This window comes from Sminthopsis crassicaudata, chromosome 1 (assembly GCF_048593235.1).
Source record: "Sminthopsis crassicaudata isolate SCR6 chromosome 1, ASM4859323v1, whole genome shotgun sequence".
Lineage (NCBI taxonomy): Eukaryota > Metazoa > Chordata > Mammalia > Dasyuromorphia > Dasyuridae > Sminthopsis > Sminthopsis crassicaudata.
The window spans coordinates 318,807,666-318,832,293 of NC_133617.1; the positions used below are offsets into that span (position 1 = coordinate 318,807,666).

General features: G+C 33.9%; 1 protein-coding gene, 1 long non-coding RNA gene and 1 pseudogene across 9 annotated transcripts in view; 1 reads left to right on the forward strand and 2 right to left on the reverse strand.

Annotated features, from left to right (window-relative positions):
* Positions 1 to 24,628, forward strand: part of CDH12 (cadherin 12) — a 1,341,561-nt gene that overhangs the window by 1,154,884 nt on the left and 162,049 nt on the right. The window lies entirely within an intron of this gene.
* LOC141549494 (septin-9 pseudogene) lies at positions 2,806 to 4,155 on the reverse strand (annotated as a pseudogene).
* On the reverse strand, positions 4,263 to 7,011 carry LOC141549496 (uncharacterized). The gene is made up of 3 exons (XR_012484371.1): positions 6,868 to 7,011; positions 5,486 to 5,638; positions 4,263 to 4,428 (listed from the first exon to the last, which is right to left on the reverse strand). It is a non-coding gene; the product is annotated as an uncharacterized LOC141549496 (long non-coding RNA).

The window sequence follows — 24,628 nt, forward strand, 5'->3', positions numbered from 1 at the left end:
TCAACTTATTAGTTCAGACACTTATAAGTCATTGAACAGTTAACAAGAAGGAAGTTTACTTAATCCTAATATAGTAAGGATATGCAAAAAAGATGTGCAGGCACTTAGCTTTTATATATTGTGAGATATGAAAATATGTATGATCATGAAGGTAGGGTATAATGGTTCTCATAGTCTTGAGGGTAGGAGAAGCTCCATTCTTGAGGGGAATAGAAATGTTTATGGCCTTAGGAGACCTGAAACCTATGTCAATGAGAGTCTACCAGAAAGCTATTTTATGGGAGGCATGGTTTGAGCTTTGCTCTACCTTTGAGAGAAGCAAGTCCTGGCTATTGTAGCCATTTTCCTAACCTATGCTGAAAAAAAGAAGGGAAAACCTTAGAACTTATTGGTAATATCATAGTCTCCTTAGAGCTTATTCACCAAACTCACATTGATATATTGGGTTTCTAAAAGGGTGACTATTGATTTTTCCAGTATTCTAGGAGTAACCCTTAGAGTCAGTGGATTTCTTCTAAGGTTATCAGCTCATGAAATATTTTCTACTATGTTCCTTCTAATATGCCTCCGACAATGAGCTACCTCGGTATCATCACTATCAGACTTTAAGATCTCACTGTCAATTAACTTGTTGGAACTGATAAATCATAAGCATCCAGTAACTCCTGAAAAGGGATGTTAACTGAAAAAACATATCAAAAATCAAAGTACAGAACCATATTCTCTCAATACTTTTAATTGATACTCTACAACTTCAGGCCAGGTGGAGAATGGGTTCAAACTAAAGTGGCAGCCATCAACATTCTTTCCACTATGAGGTTCACATCTGAATATGGCATAGAAGACTAGGCTAACCCACTAACAGGATACCTCAGCCTCACTCTTCAAGGCTACATTCTTCCAATTATAGCTGCTAAACTATTGGTAGCTCTTTTGACATTTTGGAGTTGACAAGGTCTCAGTACTGGGAGAACACAAAGAGGCTAAAAACATTGACACAGGCCTTCACAGCCATCTATCAGTCCAGGTGAGAAGAGTCTGACAGCTAAAGCAGCCACATCTTCTTGCTTCTCTACCTACCTCTCTAGCTTACATCTTATACTCTTCCATATTCATTAGCCAACTGAGAGAAAATTTCCCCAATGGAGTTCTTTGTATTTACTCTCAGTTCTGACTTAGTAAACAGTTAAAAGGATGTTCCTCACTAAAAAGTAAACATATAAGAGCTAGTCAGTACATTTTCTGCATCAGTAAGGACACCTCTGTCACAAGTTATTAAATATTTCAAGATGCCAGCTAACCAAACTTCATATTTGAACTGTGCCCTCTGTCCATACATTCGGGACTGGATTTCTGTTGGACTCTTTTATCATTAATATAAATATTCACAAAATAATTAAATTCAAAGTAGATTGAGAGGGAAGGCACTAGCAATTAGAAGGATCAGGAAGAGTTTCATAAGGAAAAGGCTTAGTGAGTACAGTTAATCCTAAAGGAAAAGAGATTGTGAGATTGAAGGTTCTTCCCTGAGGATAAAAGAGAGAATTCAAACTGTGTGAGGTTTTCTAAGCAAAACAAAGTATGAGAAAGAACTAGTTTTGCTGGATTATAGATTGTGGGAGGAGGAATAATATCCAACAAGCTTGGAAAGATAGGGATCAGTTCATAAAGAATTTAGGAAGATAAACAGAAAAGGTTATATTTTATTCTAGAGGCAATAGGTCAGCACTGAACATGAATAGAAAAGTGGCATGGTAATTTTTTTTTTTTTTTTTTTTTTGAGGAAGGAAGCAAAATAGGAGAAGGAATTTAATATTATTTTTAAAGAAAATCATAAATCCAAGCAAGTTCCCAGCAAATCAGTGGTCTCTAAATTCCAACAAAAAGTAATGATAGCTTATGGAAAGCTTGACTGGAGCACTACCTGATCTCTATTTTGTTCCAGTTCTCCAGCTTAAGGGACTACACGGGGAGAGACAAGAAGCCCCCAAATGATTTGTGTGGATGGGCAGAGTTAAAAGTTACTTTCTGTGCCTTCTAATATGCCCCTGAGAGTGAGCTACCTCAGTATCATCACTACCAGTTTTTAAGATCTCACTATCAATTAACTCGTTGGAATTGATAAATCATAAGCCGGCACAGGCACACACAGTCTGCTTTGTCATTGTTGCAAAATTTGGCACATTCCTTTCCTAAGAACTAGTCACTTCCTTAAGGTGCAAGATAAGGGCATCAACTCTGTTTTTAAGGTTATTTTGTCTGAATCCTTTCATATTTGCAAGAGGATGGAGGGAGGATGAAGAGATAAGAGCCCATGTCCCCATATCGTTATCCATTCTCTCATGACATGGAATCTCTATGCTTCAAAAGCTTACATTCTTTCTAAGAAGCCATGATCTTATGTAAAGTGATAAATGGATATATGGACATAATTACTTTGTATATATGTGTGTATACTTTTATACACTTAAACACAGTACACACATACACACAAACACCTGAGACTATTTGATACTGAGCTAATCTGTCTAGTTAGTATAGTGTGTAGCTACCAATTCACCTCATCCCATTTTCTCCTCTTTCTCTGATTCTAGAAATAAATAGAATTGGTTTCTCAAAGAGCTACTGAATGCAGAGGAATGCAAAAAGCTTGAGGGTTCAGGGAGGCAGAAGGAAATGAGGCTGGCATCCTAGAATAAAGTTTCAGAGGCTTGACAGTCTACAATGCCCACTCTCCTACACTCTAGAATTTTTAAGGTCCCAGATGGTACTGAGACACTCTGCCCTCATCCAGAATCACACAATACAAATCTCTTATTTCCCTTTCCCTTCCAATATTAGTGCCAGTGGGCTAATAATTAACACACTCAACAATGATATATGGTATCTTGTTATCTGGTCAAGTGACAATGGCAGCATATATACAAGGGACAATTGGCAGCATATAAAAGGGATGGATGATGACAAAAATGAAGAAAATTATATAAACTAAAACAGGATGGGAAGAGTGGTGAGCTGGGGGTAGGAATGGGTGGAAGAAATGGATCCTAGGGGCAGGGGAAGGCTTCTCCATCTCTTGGGGTACCACTTCCTCCTCCACACCTTTGGAAAGCATGTTGCTGTTGCCCCCATTCAGATCCTTTACTCAATAAGCTTCAAAGTGAATACTGCTGGTAATGTCCTTAATGTTCTACATGTGTGTCCTGATAAAGAGATTCCGCAGATCAGCAAACTCACAGTGTGTAATATTTTCAACTTCAATGGTGCCCAATTAGTCTTCCTCCTGAGGATCCCTTTCCCTTTCCATTGGTATTCATGCCCATAATAGTAAATGGAATAATTTCTCTAAATTTCTCATTGATTAGTCTGTCTTCTGGGTCTTCATCAAATTCTTTCTTGGGTTATACACCTCTACCATTGGACACTAGGTCAGCAGTAATCATTTATTTGAAGTAGTCTATTTTTTCTAGTGTTAGGGTGTCAGCTTTTGCAATGACTGGGACAATGTTGACCACTTTGCTTAGTCTTATGAACTCAATATCCAGTGATAGGAGAGAGTAACCAGTGGCAGGAATGAAGTAGATGCAGCACTGTACCCGGGTATCTGGGATCCTTTTCTTTTGGTTGATGTTAATTTCCTCCTGCAGATTTTTCTCATACTGATCATTGATAAAATAGTTGCCAGCAGTTCTCATTGTTAATGTGATTCCAAAACTTGGTGTGTCAATCTCAGTGAACTTCATCCAGACACCCCATCCCTCATGAGTGATGGATTTGATCTTAATGGTTTTAGGAATCTGTTCCTCTGAAATTTATTGGATTGATTTCTGATTGACTTTGGATTTGAAGTGTTGATGAATGTGCATTTCCCTAAGCCACTCTGACCAACCCCCATGATATTGAATTCAAAGCCCTGCTTCATGTCTTTCCACCTCATCTTCTCCGGGATGGCATCAATTCCCACATAGCCAAAGTTAGGAGTGACCTTCTCATTCCTCTGGGGAAGGGTTTACTATAGCTCAGCATCTCTGGAGTTATCTACCATAATATTGTTATGTCTGGAAATTGTCTTTGAGGCTTCTCTTCTATTTAGAAGGACCTTCTTCTGGGTATTAAATCCTTTAATCAAATGAGAGTGTATGTAGAAGACACTGCAAATCTTAAAGTGCTATTATATATTGATGTGTGAGTTGCTATTATTATTTAAGGCCAAATTCTATCCTATTTTCTCCATGAAGCCTTCCTCATTTGCTTCAAGTTTACAATGTTCTCCCATGGTAAGATTTTTGATTACGTTACCTTGGGGCAGCTAATTGGTACAGCAGAAAGAGTGTTGATGTCAAGAAGACAAGGTCAAATCTGATCCAGACATTCAGTAGCTATAATGCTATGCAAGTCAGTTAACCCTGTTTTGCCTCAATTCCTCATCTGTAAAAAAAAAAAAAAAAAAAAAAAAAAAAAAAGAGCTGGAGAAGGGAATAGCAAACCATTCCAAAATCTTTGTCAAGAAAACTGCAAATGGGGTCACAAAAAGTAAGAGATAACTGAAAATGACCAATCAAAGTTAATTTGGCAGCAAACTAAGTAGTGGTGAGAGACTTTAGTATAGAAGACCAATTAGGAATTACTGCATTAATCTAGGCAAGAAAAGATGAGGGCTTGGTAAAGTAGTATCTGGGTAAATGGAGAGGAGTCAAATGTGAGATATATTGTAAAGATAGAAATAGCAAGATTTTAAATTGATTAGATATAGAGGGATTAGGGACAGTAAGGACTAGTGGATAATGCCGAGGTTATGAACATGAGGGAATAGGAAAGATGTTATCTTCAACAGAAATAAAAACATTTAGAAGAGAAGAGAGTCCAGGAGAAAGATGATAAGCTTAGTTCTGAAAATGTTGTATAAGAGATATGTATGCCACTTAGTTTGTCACTGTGTTTGTATCATGTATATAGATATAAATAAATAATAATTGTCTTTATAGGGTTGTACAAATTATTCTCCTAGTTCTGTTCATGTCACACTATATTAATTCATAGCTGTATTTACGGTTTCTTTGAATCTGCTAATGTCTTATAAACATGACATATTTAGAACAGTATTTTGAAAAAAAGTTTTAGTAGCAAAGAATTGGAGACAAAGTAAATTATTATACATTGGTATACAGACACTCCTTTTTACATATCTGTGTTATTTAATAATCTTTTCTTTGATTTTCTTAAATCCAACTTCTTTCCAATTTATCTTCTATTCAACTGCTAAAGTGAATTTCCTGAAGTGCAGGTCTGACCATGTCACTCTCCTATTCAATAAACTTCAGTATCTCTCCATTGCCTTTAGGATCAAACATAAAATCCTACCTTTGACTTTAAAAGCCCTTTACAACCTTTTTCATACCTTTAAACCATAGCTCTCCATACACTCCCAATTTTCTTATAATTTACTCACTCCCCTGTGTGTGCTGTGAAATCCAGGAACACTGACCTTATTATTTTTCTTCACACATGATGCACACCATCTTCAGACTTGATGGCTGTCTCTCATGTTTTGAATGCATTCTCTCTTCGAACTACCCATTGGCTTCTCTGACTTCCTTCAGGACTCAGCTCTGATCTTAATTTATGCAAAAACTCTTTCCTTGGAGACATATACACATACATACACACAGAAAAAGAGAAAGAGAGAGAGAAAAAGAGAAAAAGAGCAAATATTAATATCTTCTGAGATTACATACCATTAAAATTATTATCTTGTAGGTATAATTTTTAATGTATTGTATTTCCCACTAAAATAAGAGTGCCCTTGAGGGCAAGGACTATATTTTTACCTTTTTTTTTTTTTTTTAATATCCGGCAATTAACACAATTTCTGGAACATAGAAAACATCTAATAAATATTTATTGATTGACTAAAGAAAACTAAATGTCTAAACAAATTGTATCACATTATCATCATGAAACAATGAAATTGAGGTAATCAAAACCAGGAAAACAATATACACAATGATTATAAGAATGTAAATGAAAAGTAATAAGACAATCAAAACCGAATGTTGTGGGCTTATTAGGATCAAACTTCAAGTCTTGGATCAAGGATCATGTCCTCATAAAATACATGTAATATCTCTATCTCTTTTGCAGAAGTGGGGGATTACAAATGTGGAATATTGCATAAAAGTCATACTTTCTTGATATATTGTTAAGGTTTGTAGAATTTTTTTCTTCCCTTTCTTCTTTCCATGGTTTATTATAACTAATGGTTCTCTGCAACCAAGTGAGAGAATTCTATAGGAATTTTTAGCTTTTATAGCTTTTATCTCATATTTTTTCCTCAAGCAATTTTGTCAGGTAATATGTGTATTATTCTCATTTTGTAGATAGAGAAACTAAGAATCAAATAGGTTAACTGACATGTATATATTCTCATAATAAATGTTAGAGGCAGAATTCAAACCCAGATTTCTCCTTGCTCAAATTCTATTCTTCTTCATGCAACACTATATTCCAGAATAACACATAATAAACATTGAGAGACACTATTTGGCTCCCTTCTAATAATTTAGCCCCATTTCTCTCTATTTCCTCTTTTCAGACATATTTTCCAAACAGGCCAGTCACTGCACTTTCCTGATACTATAAGCTATATGTCTATTTTAAAAGACTATTCTCTCCCCTTTGCCTTTGCTCAGGTAATTTTTTCCCTAGTCATAATTATCCGTCTGACTCCTTTACCCATTTTTAATTTCTCTCTTCAATACCCATTTTAACTTAGTACTGCTCTATCAATAGGTGGATTGATGATATCCAAAACTGCTACATTTTATATTGATCTTTCCTTCTCTTGAAATAAAACTTTTAGCACCATACAATGCTGGAACTATGTCTTCCCAGAAATCAGCCATAGTCAGGATCACCAAGTCTTTATTCTTGGTTTCTTGAGGTCGCAGTCAGGGGATTAGATCTAGTAATCTCCACACCACCTTCCTCTCTCAACCGCCACGGGAGAAAGCCTCAATTTCCTCCTCCTACTCCCCCCATACATGTCACTTCCCCCTCTTTATCCTAGCAATCTATTCAGCACAGAACAGCTGGGAGGATCAACCGTCAAACAAGTTAATAGAGAACCGTCCAATTGGCAATTAGTCTCACGTGCTCCATTATCCATGTGCATTTGCTCAGTTCTAGTCCTTTACAATACAATTATCATTTACTACTATAATAGCTGTGCTTTTTCTCTTAGATTTTTCTATTACTCCTATCTCTAATTTCCTGTTTTATATTTCTTAGAATTCTTTATATCATTTAGCATAGTTCTGACATCTAGCTGCATTGTAGCAGAACACAATCTTCTGTGCCTTAACAGAACATCTTCATGGGCCACAATATCAATATGCTCATGATCAAGTATTCCAAACTTAGATTGTCAGAACCTTAACATGAATTCCATTATCAGGACTATACTGTAAGTATTTCATATTGATAAGAAATATCAGGGATTGTAATTCATTGGCATAATGTTTAAGAACTCATATTCATCTCTACTTCAAAATTAAGTATTAGAATAAGACTATAGTGAAAAGCCAATAATGTTGTCATTAAACTCCACATTTAGAGTAAGCAAGAGTTAAGTAAAACAAATAAGGAGAAGGAATAAAGAGTAAGAAGAATAGAAAATGCTTCAAAAAAAAGACTATCAGACTTCTGTGTTTATTGCTTTTTTAAAGAAAAACTCTTCCTGAACCCACCAATGAACATCACACATTATTTCTGGGATGCTCAGTTTGAGCAGAATGAGGACAAGAAGCCCAGAGACTTAGATAAACAGGTAACTTCTGACTCTTTAAAAAATTTTAATGCAATTTTACATAATATTTTATTTAGATTCAAAAGGGAAAGATTATACAAATTCTAAATACTACTAGCAAAATTTTCCTTTAGTAAGAAATAACAAAAAGTTTTCATATACTAATATATATATTATATACACACATATATGTATGTGTGTGTGTATATTTCTATATACTTCTACAAAAAAATTAAATCTGTTTTTAATACTATAAGTTTGTCTCCTCATTATTGCTTACTTGAAATTCTCTATGTTTTGGAACAGAAAATGTTATTTATTTTTTTACTCAATAGGATTTAATCATTTTGATGTTTCTCAGATTACAACAATCATGTTCATATGATGATATATGAGTTTATTATGCTTGTTCTTTTGCAAGTGTTGGTTACGTAATTCATTGTTGTAATTTGAAAAAAAATGCAGAATTTAGATAGAAATGTTGGTCTCTATTTTTCCTATATTGATATTTGCATGCTATTAATAAAGCAATAAAAATGAAACAGTTTTTTGATTAAACTACACCAAGTACAATATTCTCCCTTTCTAATTACACTATGTCTCTTTGACTTTGTAGTGTTATATTTTTAAATAGTGAATTGAAGTATGTTATTAGTCTACTTTGTGTTTGGAATAGAGAAGGATGAAGAGATTAAATTTTAAATTAAATGAAATTACACATGTTAAGGAGAAGCATATATAACTTTTTGCTTCATATATCAAAAAATTAAAATATTTTAAAACATGGGATCTTGGCTCACAAGCTGTTTATTGGAACTACACTTCCAAAAGGATAGAGATTTTGTCTTTATAAATCTTGCAGTGCCTAGAACTGTGTTAAATACATAACTACATGTTGTCAGTTTTTTTAAATGAATAAATGAAATATTCATTTCAGTTTGCCAGGTCTATGTAGAATGTCTTGAAAACTTTTATTGTTCCCAAACAATGACTCTTATTTCCTTTTAGTTTAACCTAGCCCTTCAGATTGTGGAAAAATAGCATTACCAAATAGGGTTTTCTTTTACTTACTGAAAAATGTGTTTTTAATGACTACCTTTTGTGTAAAAAAAAACAAAAAAAAACAGTTACATTTTTGGCAATAAAATAAATTGTAATTGTTGTAAGTACAGTCCATCATAATGTTCCATAACTGAATGTATTAATTTGATGAAACACATGCTTTGAAAAAATTCTATGATGCCAATAAATAATGGATTTGATTATATAATTGGAAGAACCAAACCTGTATTATTTCTTAATTAAGTGGCAGTAGCAGTATTTGCTGCAATTTCTCAGTGAAAAATCAATTTTATTATTTATTAACAGTTTGACAAGTAAGACAGTTTTTAATTTCAAAATGAATAGGTATTAAGGAGGAGAATATAGCTAATCACAGCACTTAAACCTTCAAGATCTTCATTTCTACTTTTGACTTTGATGAGAGAATATCCTGGGGAGGAAAAAATACTGTCAAGGAAACTTGTAGGGTTTGGAATTTTGATGGCTGACAGAGGTTAAATTTAAACAGGACATTTGGGAGAAATGAAGAAAGAAAAAGGAAAAGGACTTGAGCTGAAAGAACATGACTAGAGTGAAATCTTGATAGATATGGAGAATTACTTTAAGACTTAGCTAAATAATATAAAATATAATATAAATATACAAAATTTAAAAGGAGAGAAAAGGACTTAAAGTAAAGGCTTCAAGATACCCGGAAGAGAAGAGGAAAAGTATTTAAGAGCAGACAAATCAAGATAAAAGACACTGATAAAATGAGATAGAGAAGGATAACTTTTATTGAAAGACAAGCTCTCCCCTCCCCCCAATACACATACAAAAATTTCTTGTATTTCTTTCATTAGCCAAATGACTTTTATCTTTGCTTTTAGTATAAACTGATCTCTTTACTAGAAGATATAGGGATATACCGCATCTCTCTATGCTCAAAAAGATGGAAGTGATTTTGGGAGGATTTCAATGATAAATAAAGGGAGAAAATTAATCTGAATATGTGGAAAAATAATTAAGTGACATAGAAGATAAATTTTAGGAGTGGAGTCAGAAAGATCTGAGTTCAGTAGCCTTAGGACATTTAATAGCTATCTGATGTCAAGCAAGTTTAACTTCTCAAATTCTTTAAACTGTTAAGATAATAGTACCATCTAATTTAGAAAATTATTGTGGGAATCAAATGAGATAATTTTTGTAATGCACTCAGCATGGTGTTTGACACACATTAGATGCTATATAAATATTTATTTCCTTCTCTTACCTCTGGAAGGAAATTATGGTGTAGCCCATGTCAGTAAATTATAGAAAAAATGTGAAATGAAGAAAGGGATGAAGAAAAGCTACTAAATGCTTGGACTTATTCATAAATGTGAGGGAGCTGCTAAAAAATGTGAAGTACTGGACTTTTTGAAGACAGGGAAATTTTTTATCCTCCAATCAATGGCAATTAGGCAATGGAACGGCTCATAAAGGATTATGAAAATCAAATAAAAGAGTAAAGGAAAAAAGGGAAGAGGAATAAGGGTGATGCAAGAAAATCATGAAAAACAAATCAACAATTTGGTAAAGGAGACACACACACACAAAAAATGATGAACACCTTAAAAAAACAGACTAGACCAAATGGTAAAAGAGGTACAAAAAACCAATGAGGAGAAGAATGCATTGAAAAGTACAGTTGACCAAATAAAAAAAAAGGAAGAAAAAATAAGGGGAACAAATACTTAAAAAGTAGAATTGGCCAAATGGGAAAATGAGGTACAATAACCCAGTGAAGAAAATAATTTCTTAAAATTTAGAATTGAACAAATGGAAGCTACTAACATTTTGAGACATCAAGAAGCAATAAAAACAAAACCAAAAGAATGAAAAAATAAATAGAAGATAATGAGAAATATCTCATTGGAAAAATAACTGATCTGGAAAATAAATCCAGGTGAGATAATTTAAAGATTATTGAATTACCTGTAAGCTATGATCAAAAGAAGAGCCTAGAAATTATCTTTCAACATGTTATCAAGGAAAACTGTCCTGATGTTCTGAATCAGAGAGTAAAATAGAAATTTTTTTTTTTTTAAATCTAGCAATCACTTCCTGAAAGAAGTCTTAAAATAAAAATATCCAGGAATATTATATCCAAATTCCCAAACTCCCAGTTCAAGGAAAAAATATTGCATGTAGCCAGAAAGAAACAATCTAAATATCATGGAGCCACAGTCAGGATGACACAACATTTAGAATCTTTTATGTTAAAGGATCAGAGGACTTGGAAATGAAATTCCATAGGGCAAAGGGGCTAGGTATACAACCAAGAATCACTTACCCGGCAAAACTGAGTATTATCTTCATGGTGGAAAATGGACATTCGGTTAAATAGAGGACTTTGAAACATTCTTGAGAAGACTGGAACTAAACAGAATATTTTAGTTTCCAATATAGGACTCAAGAAAAGTATAAAAAGAGAAACAAGAAAGAGAAACCATAATGTGCTTAATAAAGTTAAGCTTCCCATATGGGAAAATGATATTTGTAACTCATAAGAACTTTTTGCTTCTTAGGACAGAAAGAATATATATAGACAAAGAGCACAGCTGTGAGTTGAATATGAAAGGATGTCTAAAAAAATTTAAGAAGTAAGAGAGGAATATACTAGTGAGAGAGAAAAGATAAAGGCAGAAAGGGGAATCTTGGATGTGTATGGACTACTTACAAAAGAAAGTCTTCCACTTAACATTTTAAAAATAGATTTAATAAGTACTTCTCAGATATTTCTTTTTTTGTAAAATATGTGTTAGATTATTTAAACAAATTAACATAGTCTTTATCTGTAATATAAAGGAGTTGCTCTTGATGGTCTAGAGTTCCTTTCAACCCCATGTTGTATGTACCTGTGTATTCTTTTTTCTTTGGTAAAATAAAAATAAAGATATTTAGTTATAAGCATTACAAGCCAAATTATTAAGTCTAAATAATAGATTGATATAAAAGTGTCCAAGTAAAGTTTAACTCATTGGAGAAGGTTTATTTGGATAGAGCCTTGAATTGGATACCTTGGATACCAGCCTTGAATTCAAGAGGACCTGAGTTCAAATCTCTTCTCAGACACTTAACACTTCCTAGCTGTGTGACTCTGGGCAAGTCACTTAACCCCAGCCTAAAAAAAAAAAAAAAAAAAAAAAGGAAAAGGTTTATTTATTCCTATATTCTTTGGATTAATTCATATTCATATTAGACATACAATTGAGTGAGAAATCTATTAAATTGGTTCAGTGTCAGCATTTTAATAGCATAATCATTATTTTGAACAGTGATGACAGGGAGAGGAGAACATAGTGGAGAGTATTTTGATCAAAACCAAGAGTTTGGAAAAAAGTGATTTCTCTTTGAGTACAGAAATTTGGATAGAAAGAGGGAAACAGATTGCAGACTAGATAGGGTAGTACAAGATAGTCATGATGGAAGACTTTACCTGGAATTATCTGGAACTTTCTGTCAAAAGCAAACTTCCTTATAGTCAGTTCCATCTCGGACGACTTTACTAGGGATATTTACATTCTAGATCAATTTTTATTAACAAAGAACTCAATTTTGGAATGGAATTCATAAGAACATTATGGAGATGTGAAAACTCCATTTGTACTACAAACTCTTCTCTCCAAATAAATTAGAGCTGCCAAATATTTTCAACCCTGACAATGCCTCTTTGTGATTTAAACTCTTTCTTTTTCCTCTTATGTTCTTTGTTTTTCTTTGATGCAGAACATTTTTTGATTATGACATTCCAGATATTCTCATTTTAATCATTCCTCCTGGAGTTAATGGGTAGCTCATTTCTATTTTGATTTTCTAATATATCTTTGTAATTTTCATTAATGATATTTTTGAAACAAAATGTCCAAGTTTTTATTTGTTCATTTTGTACAATTATTTTACTCATGATTTTCAGATATCACATTTGTTCTTGAATGATCTCTCCTCTTTTTTTGTTGTTGTTGATTTAGTTTTTTGCTCATTTTCAATTTTTTAGTTTTGATTAAATATTCCTTGATTCTTCATAAAGTTGTTTTCATTTACAAGAACTTCAATTTCTGGGTGCAATTAACCACTGTCTGTTCTAACTTATTAATTTTCCTTCCCATTCTTTCCTCCCTAGTTATTCTATTCTGTATCTTTTGTTTTATTTTGTATAGTTATTCTTGTAATCCTTGTCACAAGAACATTCTTTTCTCTGATGACGTACTTGGACTTCTTATAAAACTTTCTTCTGAGTTTATTTCATGGACTTACTCAGTCTAGGGTATTTCTTCATCATGGTTTTTTTTTTTTTTTCTTTCTTTCTTCTTTTTTTTTTTTTTTTTCTGTTTACTTATCTTTTCAGCTTCAATTTCTAGATTGGACTAAGTGACTGTATTCCTGGATGGTAGGAAAAGGTCTTGCTTAATTCTAATTTCATTGGCTAGGAGCAGGTTCCATCTACTTCAAGAATTGTATGACCTTACTTCATTGTGTAGTTCATGTCCTGGTTGTCCTGATACTGGATAACTGTGCTTTGGCTTGGTATTTTGCTATAGATAGAATCTTGGTTGCTCTGCTCTGGTGTTTCATCCATCCCTGTCGTCTCTTATGTGACTTGGCTAATTTTCATTCTACCCTAGCTATCTCAATACTGTACTTCTGTGGGATTTTGGCATCTATTTGTGAAGTCTTAAACTAAATGGAGAAATCTGTAGCTGATTCCATTTGGTTTTATCACTTCATGGTGCATTTTTAGATCTTGGTATATTTGTAAAGAATATAGGAGGTAAGTGCTATTATCCCCATTTTATAAATGATGAATCTGAAGGAGACAAGTTGAGAATGACTTGTTCAGAGTCACATAGTTCCTTAATGTCAAAGGCCATCTTCCTGAACTCTGTGTCCAGTGCTCTATCTACATGCCCTAGCTGCCTAGCTTTTCCCATGGAGATAACTGGTGAAGAAAAATCTAGTTACTGTGCTGATTGGATTGCTATAATCCTCTGGACATTTTTCCTTAGATAAAGCTAAATATTCCCACTTACAACTCCACCCAATGCTATTTCTATCCCCTGGGGATAAAGGAGAAGAAATCATGTACTGTAAGGATCTGTCAAAGTATGAAGGACTCTTCCCTAACACTATCTGCTTCACCTCCCTCCTGATAGGGATTGATGCTGGACCTAGCAATAGGATGTGAATAGAGAAAAGATGGAGAGAGAATGAAAAGAGAAGAACATGCATCAAAGGAATATTTGAGAAAACTTGGAATCATACATCTTATAGTTAGATAAGCTTTAGAAGTCTAGTTGAATTAAAATGGAATAAGAATCTTTCCTATAGTCACACCTGAAAAAGGAAGGCAGGCAGCAAACATTTAATAAGCATGAATTATGTACTAAATAGATATCTCATTTTGTCTCTGACAACTCTGACAACTTGGTGCTATTATCCCCATTTTACATGCACTATATCTCTGACCATTGCCAGTCTTCTTGATCTTTGCTACTGGACTTAGATGACTCTGGAGGAGGAGTGAGGCTGATGAATTAGCAAAAAATTTGCCTCATTTATATTTAATTCACATGTGTTTGCCAAGACATCATGCTTCGGGTATCACTGGTCCTTTTTGAGGACAAAAGACAAGCAATGATGACAATTAACTGGAAAGAGAATATCTGGGTGCTTTTCAAAGTTAATTTGCCTCAGCCTTACTAGTACACTATGTATGTTCTTAATGTCTGGTCTTTCTTTGGCTAATACATGCTTATTCTTTACTGATCACAAAATAAATTCCTATTGTACATGAAGGGCAGAATTATCAGGCATTGGAATATATTTATTTTCAAATCATTAAAATGTATACTTTATTGGGTTTCCTTGCATTCTGATCTTAATGCCTTTTCTCAGTCCCAGATCAGACAAGAGTCAATCAGGAATTCAATAAATGAAATTTAATGGCCACTAGTCTCAATTTATAGCATATTCTCCCTTCTCTTTTCAGAATAAATGGCTATAATTCTGAGAGAACATCATTCTCCCAAACTGTGAAGTCACTTCCATTCTAAGATAAAGTGAATAACTTTCAACTCCGTGTTCTTTAGTCATTTTTTAGTTATGTTTGACTTTTCCTGACTTCATTTGGGGCTTTTCTTGGCAGAGATTTTTGAATGATTTGCCATTTTCTTCTCTAGCTAATTTTATAGATGAGGAAACTGAGCAATGGATTGAAGTGACTTGCCCAGGATTGAATAGTTAGTAAAGTGTCTGAAGCCAGATTTGAACTCATGAAAAATTTTCCTGACTGCAGGCCCACCATTCTATCCACTATGTGAATCTACCACTATGTTTCACCTAGCTACTTCTTTGAACTCTAGGGTCTCTAGAAATTGTTATTTGACTGCTCTACTTCTAAACTGACCCTAAATTCTCTCTTTCCTCTGATCCTTAAAGATTTCTATTGTCTTTATTTAAAGAGATAATGCATTTGAAAGTGCTTTGTAAACTGTAAAATGCAATAAAAATAGAGTATGTTTTTCTTACAATCAGCAAATATCTGTCATACTATTAGTAGGGACAGGAAATAGACCTGGAATATCACTGAAGCTACTTGGTAAAAAAAAAAAAAAATATATATATATATATATATTTCTATATATCTATATATCTATATATATATCCCTTTAGCAATGCAGATTGACACCTTAATAGCTTATAATTTTAATTGACTAGAGCAGGCATTGGTTACTTGCCTTGTTCACAATAATACACCCAATTTTTATCAGCAGCAGAACTTGAACCCAGGTGTTCCTGTCTTCAAAGCAGGTTTTCCATTCACTGTTCTATTCTGTCTACAGATAAGCATATTAACACACATAGTGATACTTAATTTTGTCATGTCTTATTATTTTTTTCTGTAACCAGTGAATTCAACATTTGGTTCCTCAATATGTAGTATTAAAGTTAAAACAAAACACAAAGAGATGTTAAACCAAAAGGATTTTTTGAGGAATGTAGAGTGATATATTAGAAAGCTAGATGGTACAGAGGATAGAGCACAGCCCTGGAATCAAGAGGATATTGATTATTCATACTTGTATCCTACTTAAAATTGACAGTATGTTCAAAATAATATTTTTGGGAAGAATTTGGAAATTAGTGTGATAATTATAGAAGCTCTTGTTTCTTTAAATGTATTACAAGGCTTATAGCATTGAATCTTTAGAAGAATAAATATTTTGCTTTTTATAGTCTTTACAAAAAAACTGAACCATGAGTTTTCTTCTCTGTCCTTCTCTAAATCAAATTCGACAAAATATTAATGACTTTTGAAATTCAAGAGAGATAGTTCTGCTTTTTTTTTTTTTTTTTTTTTTTTTTTTAGCTCTATCTAGCCATTCCCTATAGTCTTTTCATCTCAACTCTTCCTTTCTACTCTGTTAGGTTGTAAAACAAATTCATAGATGGTTCCATCTTGCTATAACTCACTTTCTTGTAGACTTTTAATCCTTTTTTATCTTTTAATCTGTACTATACTTTATGGCTGACTTACACCTTAAAAGCTTTTTGTAATACTCTATATGAAAAATCCCATATAAAAATAAATTCAATTGAACCATGAAAAAGGTTTTTGCTGTAATACAGTCAGATTCATGATGTCCTGAAGCATCACAATATCATTTGAAGCCGTGTTTTCAGTTTGGGGAAAGATGACAGTTATTTTTGTTCAATATAAATTTTTTAAGTAGTGTCTATATCTGTCCAATAGCCATAAAATTCAAAATTTACTTCATCAATTAGTCAACTACCAAGTCAAGTTCTATGTTCCATATAGTAAATAAAGCAGTTGCTGTCAGTGTATAAAATATCTTAAAATTTAAAATGGCTTGTTTTCCTCTAGTAGCACTCCCTTAGGACTTAAAAAAATAATTAATAGGATACCATAAATATTATTTAATGCCATTCTGCATGGTAATAATGGAGCTGTTATTGACCACTCTTTGCAAATTAGGCATCTGAAGCACAAAGTGTTAGTTGCTTTATGTCAAATTATAAATTGGAAACTATAACTGTACTCTTTTGATTTCCTATCTTGTGTTCCATCCTTTTTAGAATGTAATATGGGGGAAAATCAATAAATAAGGTAAAATTAAATCTAGCATAAAAGCAGTTTATTCCACGAGTGTGAACATACAACTATTTTTCAATGTAATCACCTCTTATCTCAACACATTTATTGCAGTAACTGATGAGCTTTTGGATACCATCAAAGAAAAAGAAAATGTGTAGTAAGCAACATAGTCAATTAAGCACTGCATTTTAAATGTTCATCTTAGTTTTGAACAGTTACCCCTAAATGCTTCCCCAAGTGATCCAAAAATGTGAAAATCAGAAAGTGGAAGATCTCAACTTTATGGTAGATGTAGTAAGTTCTCAAATTTCAAGAATTAGGTAAACACCAGTGTATTAGCAACATAGTAGCTATAAACTTATCCCAAAGTAACTATAAGCTTTGAGGTAGACCACTTAGATTATTTTGAATGGTAGCAGAAAATAAGGATGAATTTGGGAGTAATTTTGTAGTTGTTGAATGATCTCTGCTTTTGCTACTCAGGTATTGTGGTTATCAGAAATTAATTCCACATCTTGACACACTTGAAAGATCAGTCATCTATTGGCTCTTGAGACTCCTCAGACTGGACAAATTCTTTAGGTTTTTCTGGGTTTTGGTTTTGACACAAAAAATGAAAGTGTTGTATCAAAGGTTTTTAATCTGGAGTTTGTGCATATATGTGTGTGTATATGTGTATATGAGTCTGTATATAAAAGGTATAGATATATGTGTACATGTATATAACATATACATGTATATAATAGTGAATATTCTTGGTAGCAATTACATATAGTAAGTATATATGTATATTTTACATATGTATGTATGTATGTGTATATATATATATATAGGGAAGAGAGAGAGACAGAGAGATGTTGATCAAATCACTTGAGCTTTTAACTGACAATGGAAGAGATGTTAGAAATATTCTCAGATAAAAAGATCTTGACCAGATACTTCAGTGAAAAACAGGTATGATACCAAAAGAAATAAAACAGATGTTTGATAACAACTGTTATAAACCCTATTATCAATATACTGATGTGATATGAGTAATAAAGCAAGTAAAGTTGGTAAGTTCCAGTTCCTAAGTAAATCTCATAGACAGTACAAATATTGGATTCAAAATCAATGAAGAGTTATGCCTTGTTCAAAAGAAGTGGAACATAAGGAAGGGTCTGATAAAACCAGACTATGTGTCAAGAGATTTACTTGAATAGAAATATATTGAACTAGCATAAAGCTTGTTGGACTACATTAGGACTATATAAGAAAAAAAAAAAAAAAAAAAAAAAACAAACCATTATTGTTAGTATATACTGTATACCAGTGGTGCCAAACTCAAATAGAAACCTAGGTCACTAACCCATACATAAAGATCCCTCCCTGTGAGCTATGATTTAAATGTACATCACAACATTATGTTCTGTTGTATTTCGATTTCTTTTATTAAATATCTCCTAATTAAATTGCATTCAGCTGTACTTGGAAGTGCCTGCTGGCAGTGTGTTTAATATCTTTGTTTTATACCACTCATTCAGTTAGGGAAAAAATATGTCTCTGATCTGTATCTATAGATCACAAAAATGAAATGATAATAAGATATGAATTGAGAAATCTAACTATACAATAATGTTAGATTAGATGAAGGTCTATCGGTATCGATTAGCTTACAATTACAAGAGATGGGACGTATGACTAGATAGATGATTCATTTGAAGAAATACTTGGTATTTTAGTGGACTACAATCTCAATATAAATTAACAGCATGACATGAAAAACCATAAAACTGATATTAAATTGCATTTAGAAAGGTATGTTATTGAAAGTGAAAGAAGTAATAGTCATTATTCTCATCTGGTCAGAGCTTAGATCTTCCTGAACTGCATACCTAGTACTTTATCTAGAGTGATATTTAGTTGTCTAACATTTCCAAGAAGATAATTAGTAAAGAAAAACCTAGTATTATGCTATGTGGATTTCTCTGGTCCTCAGGAAGTTTTTTTTCCTAGATAAAGCTATATTTTTCCACTTACAACTTCCACCCAGAAACTGTTTCTAAGTAGCCAAGTGAACTAAGAGGAGGAATTCTACCAAAAATCACCTGGAATAGATAGTTGTTTCTCTGCTTTAATTTACCGAACCTTATGTAGGTTTGTAACAATTTCTCCTAACAGTTATAAGAACAACAAGATTGATTAATCATAGCACAAGTCATAACAAAACTATGGACTAATTTTAGAGGAGAGATTTCCATGTCATCAAGGTAACAACAAGAACAATAACAAACTCAGCAAACATAGATATGAAACAAAAAGCCAAATAATACAATAATAGTCATCAATATTAGCTAACATCTAGTTTCACTGTATCTTAGTAACCCACTCCCAAAGTCCATCAAAACAACACTTTTCATCTTGGATCCCAGAAGTTCAATGTAGTTGTGTGGTCTTGGGCAACATTATTTTTGGACATTCTGGAATAAGTCACATTCTAAAGGTATCTCTGAAGTGGGCTGCTCCTTGATGATTTGTTTCTCTGGTTACAAGTCACAGAAATTCCAAGGACAATTCTGCTCAACTCTGCAAGTTACAGGATATTCTGTCTGTCCTCTCTCTGTCTCTCTCTGTCTCTGTCTCTGTCTCTCTCTCTCTCTTTCTTTCTCTCTCTCACACACACACATACTCTCTCTCTCTCTGTCTCTGTTTCTTTCTCTATCTGTGTCTCTCTCTCTGTGTATGTATGTGTGTGTCTGTATTTGCATAACTAGTCCATGTGATGAAAACTAGTCCAAATTTCATGGTTCCAGTATGATTAATAAGAAAAGCATACAAAGAACATCACATTACTAATCCATGGTTCACCTGAGATTTAAAAGAATTTAAGTTTTTATACACCACTTAATGTTACTTTCTTTGTCTTAACCATATACCTGATGCACTGGCAAAAATAGATTGAAAGAGGAATCCTAATAAGAGTCAATGGGGATCTAATGTGTAAAATGAGCCCTTCTGGTTAATGATTCAATATTCACCAAAGCAGACATGCAAATTAAGATTAAGAATGTTTTTGTTTTTCTAATTGGCATTGACTCCTTTATTATTTGCACTTTTAAGGTTGGCATTCATTTATTTCATTTTTTAAATTTCAGATTTAATCTCATAAAAGGGGAAAAAACAAACTTTAATTTTGTTACCTATAACTACTTTGTGATGTTAGCAAATTTTTACATTGAAATATCTAAGAAATTCAAAAAATAAATATTTTAAAGTTCCACAGTAGGAAATGTTGTGACCATGTTAGTACCCTGAATATCTTAGAATCAGCCAGAGTTAGGATAAGCAAAAGTCTTTATTCTTCATCTTCTGGGGTTGCCATCAGGGGCTTAGATATAGGAATCTACACATTTCCTTTCTCTCTCTCCATCACCAAAGAATGATCCTGCTTGTCCTACTCCACCCTCTGATCTCTCTTCCCCTTCTTTGTCCACACCCACAGATCAAGCCAGCACAAAGTTGAGTAGGGTCATCCTCCAAGCATATGTTAATAGAGAATTGTCCAATTGGTAATTAGCCTTAAGTGCTAGGTTATCTTATGTTAAGTGTATCTGTTCAGTTCAGCCCTTTACAAGGAAGAACTCTGAAACTTTGAAAATTAAGCATAGAACAAGGAAACAGAAAATACTTGATTTATGCAAAGGGTGAACAATATAGTTTTATAATTATATCTATATCTATATAAACAATATAGTTTATATATATAGTGATATATGTATATATGTATGTATGTATGTATTTATTACAAAGTCCTAAACACACTTTTTTAGAATTTATTTGAATATACTAAAGACCTGTATAAACCATTAGAATAACTTACATTTGACATATATAATTATCTGATTTTATTGCTTTTGTTGTTTTATGAAAATTGTTCACTCTGCTCTTTATGAATGAGAGATATTTTTGGGATCTAATCCTAAACATGAATATATCCTATCAACAATCTTTATAAGTATTATGACTTTTATCTAGGTTCATTTAGTAAACAAATGGACTTAAAGAAAAGATGCTTATTTTGCTTTTATTATAACAAATAGCAAAAGAATTGTGATATGTGTAACTATTCTAAGTATTTAATCTCAGATTGTATACACAGAACAGTAAATATCTTAAATGATCAATATACATGTAAATTGCCTGCACTTCAAGACATGCTCTACATAGAGGTATTAACCCCAAAATAACTAGCAAGCCTAAGTTAAATCAGATTTCCTTATGAGGTAACAAAAGATTTATCATAATTTAGTCTCCTCTAAGATAATTGATTACATAGAAATTATTTTACTTGAAACAAAATGTGTCTGATCTTGCCCTTAGTAATTAATAGATGCATATCTTTCTCCCACAAACTTCTTCATCTTTGCCTAATTATAACCATGCTATTCTGAGATATTTCAAGGACTTTCTTATAAATAAATATATAGATATTAGCAAGGACATGACAAGCTCAAGAATTAATTTACTGGGGGGCGGAGCCAAGATGGCGGAGAAGAAACACACTACTCAGTGAACGTCCTCACTCCCTCACAACCAATTAGATAAATTAAGTCTCAAAATTAGCTCAGGACTGATAGATACCACAAGGACTGGAAGCACGACTTACCAGCTGAAGAGAATCTGGAGTTTCAACAGGAAAGGTCAGTTCTCAGGGGAGGAATAAGAAAGACCAGCACAGACGGTGGGGTAGGGGCACACTGCGCCCATTGCGCTGGGAGGGGCTCTGGGATCAGAGAAGCCACTGAGGTAAAGGAATCTGGCACAGGCTGTTAGCTCTTCTCTGCTAATTATTTAGCAGTTCAGAAGAGAAAGCCAAAATATTTTAAAACTCAGATTAGATTTCTCCCCCCCCCCCACCCTGGGGGTGACTCGGCAGACTCGGCACCAGGGGGTGTGGCCTCAGCTACCACCTGAGAATAGTTAAGAGATTGACAAGTGGGTGGATACGGCCCAAGGCAACACACACTGCCTAGCTTAGCTGGAGGGAGTGGAACTCAGCTCCAGGAAGTCCCAGAGAAGCGGAACCTTTGAACTAGGGACCGCGGTTTCTGGCAGACACTTCCAGTTTGAGCGCAGGGGCTTCTCACGTCACCTGCTGCAGACACCCACTCCCCACCCGGACACATAGGCTGAGCTTCTTGCTGTCTTCACTATTCTACGCCCTCAAAGCACAGCAGTGCTAATCACCTCTGAGGCGCTTCCAGGGAGGGGGTGGGGAACTCTCTCCCAGAGCTCTCTCTTAGCGCGGGCGCAGGGGCCGCTGCATCCATCTGGTCTGGGAGGAAGCTGGTAAAGAAGTAAATAATTTCCTACCCCAGAGACAGACCCCAAAAGATTTTTTAAGTATGAGCAAAAAAGCTAGAAAAACTATAGATTCCTTCTATACAGAGAAAGAGCGGGTACCCAACCCCGAGGAAGTTAACAGCAAAGATTCAGAAGATAACAACCTAAAGGGGAACGATTCCTGCCCCCCATCACATAACTCTCTCCTAGAAGAAGCTCTTAAGAAATTGAGGGAGATCGAAGAAAAATGGGGCAAGGAAAGGGAAGTTATGATAGAGAATAACAACGTCCTGAAATTGGAGTTGGAAAAAATAAAGAATTCACAGGAGATGCAGGGAAACAAAATTAGTGAATTAGAAAAGGTTAAAAAAACACAGGAAAGTAGGATTTCTGAATTGGAAAAGATAAAAAAGTCTCAAGAAAATAGAATTTCTGAATTGGAAAAAGAAAATAATTCTCAAAAAAAAAAAATTAGGGAAATGGAAAAAAATTCAATAGAGCAAAATAATTCATTTAAAAACGAAATTGGGCATTTACAAAAAGAACTAAAAACTGTGAAAGAAGAAAATAACTCCTTAAAAGTCAGGATGGAACAAATAGAAATGAATGATTCACAGAGAACCCAAGAATCAGTCAAACAAAACAAAAAAAATGAGAAGCTGGAGAACAACGTCAAATACTTACTGGGAAAATCTATAGACCTGGAAAATAGATCTAGGAGAGATAATCTGCGGATTATTGGACTTCCAGAAAACTATGACCAAAAAAAGAGCCTAGATTCTATTTTACAGGAAATTATCAAAGAGAACTGTCCAGAGATAATAGAAACAGAAGGGAAAGTAGATGTGGAAAGAATTCATCGAACTCCTTCTGAAATAGACCCTAAAAAAAGAACACCACGGAATATTGTGGCTAAGCTGCAGAATTACCACACAAAGGAGAAAATCCTGCAAGCAGCTAGAAAAAAACAATTTAAATACCAAGGTGCCACAATAAGGGTCACCCAAGATCTGGCTGCCTCCACATTAAAAGATAGAAGGGCCTGGAACCTGATATTCCGAAAGGCAAAAGATCAAGGACTGCAACCAAGAATGAACTACCCAGCTAAGTTTAGCATCTTTTTCCACGGAAGAAGATGGTCATTCAATGAAACAGAGGAATTCTATATGTTTCTAAGAAAAAAACCAGACTTAAACAAAAAATTTGATCTACATCCACAAGACTGAAGAGAAACAGAAAAAGGTACACAGAACCCTTGAGAACTGTAACTCTGTTGTGGGTATATAAAAAATACTCAAGGATAATTTGATTTTACTGATATAAAAGAAAAAAAGGGGGGGTGTAGTAAAGGGAAGGAGGTCGGTTCAGAAAAAGGGGAAGGAGTGATAAAAAGAGGGAAACTACATCCCAGGAAGAGACATAGAAAATACACCATATCTGAGGGAACTTAGTGAGGGGGAGAATTATTGTGTGAATCTTACTCTCATCAGAAGAGGCTCAAAGAGTAAATAATTAACATATTTGTTTTTCAGAGAATTTTCTCTCACCTCATTAAAAGGAGGGAGAGGAAAAGGGAAAAGGAAAAGGGGAATAAGTGAAGGGACTTGGAGGGAGGGGGGAGGGATCCTAAAAAAAAAAAAAAAAAAAAAAAGAGGGAGGGTTGCGCGTCACAAGGGGGGTCTGTAAATTAAATATCGGGGAGGGGGATCAGGGGGGTCAAGGGAAAAAAGCATAATCTGGGGATAATACGATGGCAGGAAATACAGAATTAGTAATTTTAACTGTAAATGTAAATGGGATGAACGATCCCATCAAATGGAGACGGATAGTAGATTGGATCAAAAAGCAGAACCCTACAATATGTTGCCTACAGGAAACACACTTAAAGCAGGGAGATACATACAGAGTAAAGGTAAAAGGTTGGAACAGAGCCTATTATGCTTCAGGTAAACCCAAAAAAGCAGGGGTAGCTATCCTTATCTCAGATCAAGCAAAAGCAGAAGTAGATCTCGTTAAAAAAGATAAGGAAGGAAACTATATCCTGCTGAAAGGTAGCATAAATAATGAAGCCATATCAATACTAAACATATATGCACCAAGTGGTATAGCATCTAACTTTCTAAAGGAAAAGTTAAGAGAACTGCAAGAAGAAATAGACAGTAAAACTATAATAGTGGGAGATCTCAACCTTGCACTCTCAGATTTAGACAAATCAAACCACAAAACAAACAAGAAAGAAATTAAAAAAGTAAATAGAACATTAGAAAAACTAGGTATGATAGACCTTTGGAGAAAACTGAATG